Source organism: Crocodylus siamensis, chromosome 1 (genome assembly GCF_052110815.1).
Source record: "Crocodylus siamensis isolate JL-2025a chromosome 1, ASM5211081v1, whole genome shotgun sequence".
Classification (NCBI taxonomy): Eukaryota; Metazoa; Chordata; order Crocodylia; family Crocodylidae; genus Crocodylus; species Crocodylus siamensis.
Genome location: NC_143395.1, coordinates 188,717,278 through 188,724,129, shown reverse-complemented (window position 1 = coordinate 188,724,129; position 6,852 = coordinate 188,717,278). Strand labels below are relative to the sequence as shown.

The window sequence follows — 6,852 nt, the reverse complement described above, 5'->3', positions numbered from 1 at the left end:
ATTTGTGGGTGTGACATAGGTAGTATGATCTTGTGCCACTATTTTATGGCTAATACCTGTTTGCTTTAAGTTGGGAGAGCACGGGTGGCCTGGAGCTTCCCATGCTCTCCAGCTGCCCAGGGCAGGTGCACCCAGAGCTTCAGGGGCCCAATCCTGCATGGCATAGAAATTTCCATTCCTGGGGTATGCAGGATTGAGCACTGGTCTGCGATTTTTATGGTGACACAAAGGTGGGATGACTCCCTAGGGCACAATTTTGCAAGTGAGGGACAAGTGGCTCATTATCCCATGGGATGAGTGGGCAGGACAGGACAATGGATGTATTTTGCCCGGGAAAGTGGATGAGCTGTGCTATGACACATCCTGATATAGCTGATCTGCTTCCTTTGGTGGTGTCTATTTATACCCTACAGAGAGACAGTAAGGTTTCAGCTTTTCTTGACATGACTGATAGTTTCTAAGAGTCTGCTAATTAACTCTTGAATTATTGTTCCATCTTGAATCTTCTTTTTGAGAATGATGATAAAGAAGGTTATGGCAAGGCAGCTCTGGTAGCATCTTTGTTCTTTTGGCCAATTCAAGTTACTGCTCTAACTGGGTATAATATGGTATAAGATGCACTGGTAGTGGTAGCATATTATCTTCTCCAGCAATAAGCGGGGATCAAGTGTCTGCAATTTCTTGTAAACCATTATCTGTCTACAGCTGATTACAAAGTGTTGTGAATGTGCTTGAATATCTCTTCTTAAAACAGCAGACAGGAATCATGCTTTAATGACTTGCTTTTTTTTTTCCTGAGAGATGTTAAGAGCACAACACTGGACAAGTGTGTTTTTGGGGGGTTTTTTCCCCTCAAGGGCTCTTAAATAAAGGCTCCATGGGTTTCCCTTCTTCACTATTCTCCTGCAGGATTTGCAGTCAATTTGGTTAATTGCACATGCATGCTGATCTGCATATAATAGGTTCTCTTGCTTAATAATATGTTTAAAAGTGTCACGTGGGTACAGTTGTTGGATATAAAAATTTCTAACTATCGAATACTGCATTGATGTATAATGGATAGGTGAGATTTTTGCTCTCTTCCTTCTGTGTCAGATGAGAACATTTCCATACATGTATTTCAAGGAAGGCTAACATATGTCATGCATATACTCAAAAGTTCTCTCTTCTGGCTAAGCCACTACGGCATAATTACTTTTTGAGATCTGCTTTTTTTTTTTGTAAGTCCCTGATGGAGATCCATGTGCGATAAAGAGTAACCTGAAATGAAAAGAAAAATTATAGGATGTGATAAGCTCCTGTCAAATAATTATTTTAGAATTTTCCAGTGACCTTATTTCTCTCCCTCCCATGTTTCTAGTAAGAGGCTAGTTATGCATCCTGCTTCACTTTAATGCTGTTCTGTGTTGCATTAACAATGAAAAATTAGGTGGATTCCATGGCATAGCAAACCTAATGGTGGAGCAAGGTGGCAGTAGCTTCTCTGTCACTCTGCTGTCACCAAACAGTAGAGTAGGGTTAGTGTGAACTACCTACCTCAGGATCAGCTCAGAACGCTGCCATTATCAGTTACAGTGAGAAGGCTGAAAGAGAAGAAGCAAAGGTGAGAGGAACCACTTGATCCTTCACCTGGCTATGTGGTAGAAACAAATTTTGAGTGGGAGCTACTTAAAATACTAAGGGTCTCTCTTGGTTTAGTAGTCCAATAGTCTACGAACTGGAAAGTCAGAACGTGGAGATGACTTGCATTTAATTTATACTTGCATGTATGTTGCTGATATGAATATTTCTACAGAGGTTGTTTTATAGCATACATAATCTATTTGGTCACACAGTTTTTGTGTTTTAGATTTACACTTGTTGGGGAAATAACCTTTAATTAGACTATAGCTTTTTATCGAAGCCACCAGAAATTTAAGTCTCCAAGACTGTTAGATTTTTATAAGCAGTTTATAAAAACAAAAATCCAAAAACTTCATGATATTTTCCTGGAGACATGTTAGGTGTATTTTTACCAGAAGTACTGCATTTGGATTTAAGGTAAGCCACTGTGGTTATTCACTTGCTTCAGATGTTTGTCCTGACACAGCCTCCACTATAACCGGGATTATTTTTGAAAACTCAAATTCATAGGAAAGGTTGGGTTTGACAACCCACCCTGGCATCAAAATGTTGAGGGCAGTCAGAAGTACTGTACATGTGTCTATTTAAAACTGATTTTCAGTTCAATGATTAAATTGTTCTGTTACTTCATTAAATGAAGTTAGTTTTGAGTGTTTCATTTAAGTGAGATAATGTTAGTTGTCATCTTAGTTTTAGTTTTGTCCTCCTGGTTCATGACATCAATTGGTAAAATCTGTCATAGTGCTCATTTAAGCCACATTCACATTTTCTTTGTTTTAAAATATTGCTTTCCCAAAGGTTGAATAATGAGAATCAGAAAGATCTTGGACAGACAATAGTCAAGTATATTCTCTTGTTTTTCTACTGCTGTTTCAGACTCAGCAGTTTTTTTGATCCTTGAGTTATTCATTTTTATATTAATATTTATAGCTGCCATGTTTCTTTCTTCTACTGTGGACTGCTGCTTAATTTTTCAAGATACAGCAAACATCTTTATAATAGAAGCAAACAAACCTAATACACATTCAACTTAAAATTTTGATGCTTTAACCAAATCACATTTACAACTCTTCATCTTCCACAAAAAGCCCTAAAATCAAGTGTCAAAAGAAGGCTCTCAGACCTTTGGGAGAAATTGTGCCTGAAATTTATCACAGAATAGTGGTTTTTTTACTCTAATTTGTTGTCCATGGTGCATTTTAAAACCATGTATCCAGCAGCACTAAAAACATGGCTTTTCAGAATACATCAATTTACTGTTTTGACCTTGGCTTGAGGTGGGCTAGTGCTTCTATTATAGCTGCTGTCACAGCCACTTCTCCCACCTGTCCAGTTGCGTGGGACAGGCTAAGCACCTTTGGCCACCTGCATAGTGCAGACAAAGCCTACCCATCAGTGCAGAGCAGGTATCTGGGAAGGGGTTTCATGAGGCTGGGCGGCAGGGAGAAGCAGCAGCAGCAGCTGCAGCTGGGTCAGAAGCTCTGTGGGCCAGATCCAGTGGCTCTCCAGGTTGGATCCAGCCCATGGGGCATATGTTGCTGACTCTTGCCATGGGTATTTTGCAGATATTAGGGCAGTACTACACATGTGAGCCAGCCATATGAATGGGGTTTCTGGTTATGAATCCCACGTCTAAACAGATGCCTGGTCAGCATACTAAGTGTTGAGAAACCCAGTCTTAGGCACCTAAGTCTTTCTGTTTAAAGTATAAGGAAATTAGATACTTAATTCAGGTTTACGAATTCCAGTCGGGAGCCAGACGTGGGAACTCCCAGCATCACCATACCCAAGTGCCTTCGTAAATCTTGCCCCTTTAGCTTTTAAAGCTTTATGCCAGCAATTCATTGCATGCAGGTGGACTCCTGAGCCTCTTGACTTAAATAGGGCTTTCAAGGCTGCAGCTGTTGACCCATGCACAATAAACTGCAAAGTCAGGGCTCAAGTATGTAGAAATATAGCAGTTTAAATCAGACACATGTCTCTTGATGGCAGAGAATATGAATTAAATCATTTTGTTAAAGGCCTTTGGTAGCTCATTCAAGGGTTCATTTTAAGACATGTAGTACTTCACCCAATTTTTCCATATTTCCCTACCCCCCTTACTCTTACAATGAACAGGCATAAATACTATACTGTGACATGGTTTCTTTTGATATTATGGCTATTTCGGGGGCTTAGAAGAAACAAGACTTTAGCATTATTAAATTGTATTCATTTCTGATTTGCGAGTTAAGTTCTAAGGTTATGCTCTGCCTTTATAAGCATCGGACGCTTTCTGACGTTGTAGCACTTCTGATATTCTGATCAAATTAAAACCATAACTTTTTACTTGCCTTGTCAGCTCTGGTATTCCTTTTTTCCTCGGTGTTACTTGTATGCCTCCATTCCTCCTTGCATTTCCTGTTTCTTGATGAAATATTTGTTCCTTCTATATTTTTAGTTTCCCTAGTTCCTCACAATCACTTTCTTTCTTCCTTGTTTTCTTTTTCTCAATGGTTTCTCACATTTTCTACCTGCCAAGTCTGTTTGTTTTCAGTTTTTTTTCAGTCTCCCTTTTTATATCACCTCTGTTTACCTTTTTGTCCTACAACCCCAAAATCTATTTACTCTTCTGAATTTCATCCATGGCCAATTCATGCTTTTAACCTTCCTTCAACTTCAGATCTGCTCCTTTTTTATATACCAGATGTTTCAAAGTGGTAACCTTAAACATGGCTTTTCTATCTCTCTTCCTCTCCTCTCTCCCCACATGCATGCATCCTGGTTGCATCTGTGTTCTGAAAAATGGAGAGTGGATGGAGATGAGAATAAAATGATTTCTGCAAATATTAATATCCATCCCTCTCTCCCTACCTACAAAATTATCTGATAATTTTTCATTTGTAAAAATGGCCGAAGTAAGTTTTCTAATGTTAGTGATGTCTAAAAATTATTGATATATCTTTAGTGAATTATATGTTATCTGGTTAGTATTTAGAACTAATTTTAAATAGCCTTCAATAGTCCATTAAAATATAATAATTGTTGTAAAGTTTAATTTTGACCCAAACACATTGATACCGTTCACTTGTCCATTTCAAGACCCCAAGCAAAATAAGCAGTTGTTGTTATCATGGCAATAATTCAAAGATCCATAAATGAATATACTAATAATACTAACAGCAAAAACAACTATATTATAAAAAGAAAATACTTTTAAATTGATGCTGTTAATAACTACATTTAAAGCTGGTACCATCAGAGTAAAATGAAGGCATAGTTGTAAGAAACAACTATTTTTCATTTACTTTGCACAAAAACTAACGAGTGAGGTGATTGACAGAGGCTTTTTTTCAATTGTAAAACTTACTTTCAAGATTTAGAAAAGACAGCTCTATAACTGTTTCGGAATTAAACTGAATTTAACAAACTGAAACTAAAGTTTCTCCAAATCATGAGTATTGTGATGTGCAGATATCCAGGCTCCTGAATACCATTTTTCATATAGGACAGGTGCTAGCAGCAACGTAGTATCATAGCCAGGAGCCTGAGACACAGGAGTAGGAGCAACTTCTGGTTGCCACCAAAGTGCTGGTGCAGCTTAGACTGTGCAGCTGCTGGCAGCAGCCATTTTTCTTCATATGCCAAGTTGGCACCTAGAGTAGTTGCCCAGTTACCCCATCTTAGTTATACCAGTGCTCAGGAGCAGATCTAGGGGGAGTGTAGCAGTGCAGTTGTATACCCTTTCAACAGTGTAGTGTATGCATGGTGAGCTCTGAACTCACCACCTTATCAGCACAGGCTCTGGCTCCTGCTTCCAAGCAGGTTCAGAGCCAAGGGGGTGAGCACCACTGCCACACATCCCGTGTAACCCCACACTACCTCCTCCTGGTTCCTGATTTGGGGATTGTGCTTTGGGGCCTCATGCTACCTCTGCGGGCTCTGCTTGCCAGGATTTGGGTTCTGGGGCCTATGCTGGCCCTGCATGCCAGGATCAGACCCCGTGCTGTCCTGTGCAGCTGATCTAGCATGCAGGGCCATGGACCATGAGACTCACCATAGACTAGTGGGGAGTCCCATGGGCCATATAACAAGATGCTGGGAGCCAGATCTGGCCCATGGGCCAGGGGTTGAAATGCAGTTTAATGAAATGCAATGATTTCAATGAAATGCAATTTGAGGTTGTTGCCTGCAGACACAAGTTTTTTAGAACAATGGTTTCCTAAAGAGCCATTTAGGAAACATCCCATTTGCTCCTCCCTCCAACTATATTTGTGCAGGATCTGCATGCTTCTAGAGCTCTTAGTGGTTTGTCAGTTTTCAGGACAAATTATTTCTTAGAAGCCCATGATAAGGACAAATAGGGTGGAATTCTTTGACCATTTTCATGTTCCTAGACATGTAAGTATATTTTTTGGCACTTGTGCCCCAGTTGCAATGACCCCTGTATTGTGAACAAGTAAACATGTATGTGTAGGCTGAGCATGCAGAGTTGCTACATGCTGGCAAGGCACATTATGTGGTTAAGTATATGGACTCACTGTAGATATGTAGTATATCCAAATAATGAAAATGGAGTTGGCCAGAAACCCATGACTAACAACTGTTAGACACTAGAAGAGGAGTACAAGCCTCCCATTTCTTAGCCCCAGTAGAGGAGTACTTAGGCCACTCCTGAAGCTGAGACACTACCCCTTTCTTTTTATATCCACTGGATGGAGAATAGTGTAGTGGAGAAGATTCTGTCCTTTTGCAAACAAGGATCCAAGAACTTGCTCCTATCCTGCTTCTATCCAGGGCAGCAGCCCCTTCACTGAGCCACTGTTTATCTTCTAACTTTTTTCTCTTCCTCTTGGCCTCACAGATTTTTCTTGGCTGTTTCTGGGGCCATCTTCAAAAGGAGCACTGGAGAGGAGACTTGGGTAATGCCTAACTTGTGGTGTGGTAGTTAGATCACTGGGCTGGGAAGTCAGAGAGATGCAGGTTTAAACTCCCTCTGGGCAAAGGGGGCTAGAACCGAGCTGTCTTACTTCCTGGCAAGTTTCCTAACTGCTCAGTTTTGGGAGCTAGAACATGACAGGACCCTCTTCATCCTACTTAAGTGTCTAACCCCCCTTAGTCATGGGTTTCTGACCAGCTATCAGCAGTGTGCACTCAGTTTGCTGCTAGAAAACTGCCATTTAGGCACACAAAGTAAAACAGAATTCTGCCCAGTCTTGTTGAAGTCCATTATATAACTCAAGGTGGACT

General features: G+C 40.3%; 1 protein-coding gene across 1 annotated transcript in view; it reads left to right on the top strand.

Annotated features, from left to right (window-relative positions):
• Positions 1-6,852, top strand: part of MACROD2 (mono-ADP ribosylhydrolase 2) — a 1,497,602-nt gene that overhangs the window by 133,908 nt on the left and 1,356,842 nt on the right. The window lies entirely within an intron of this gene.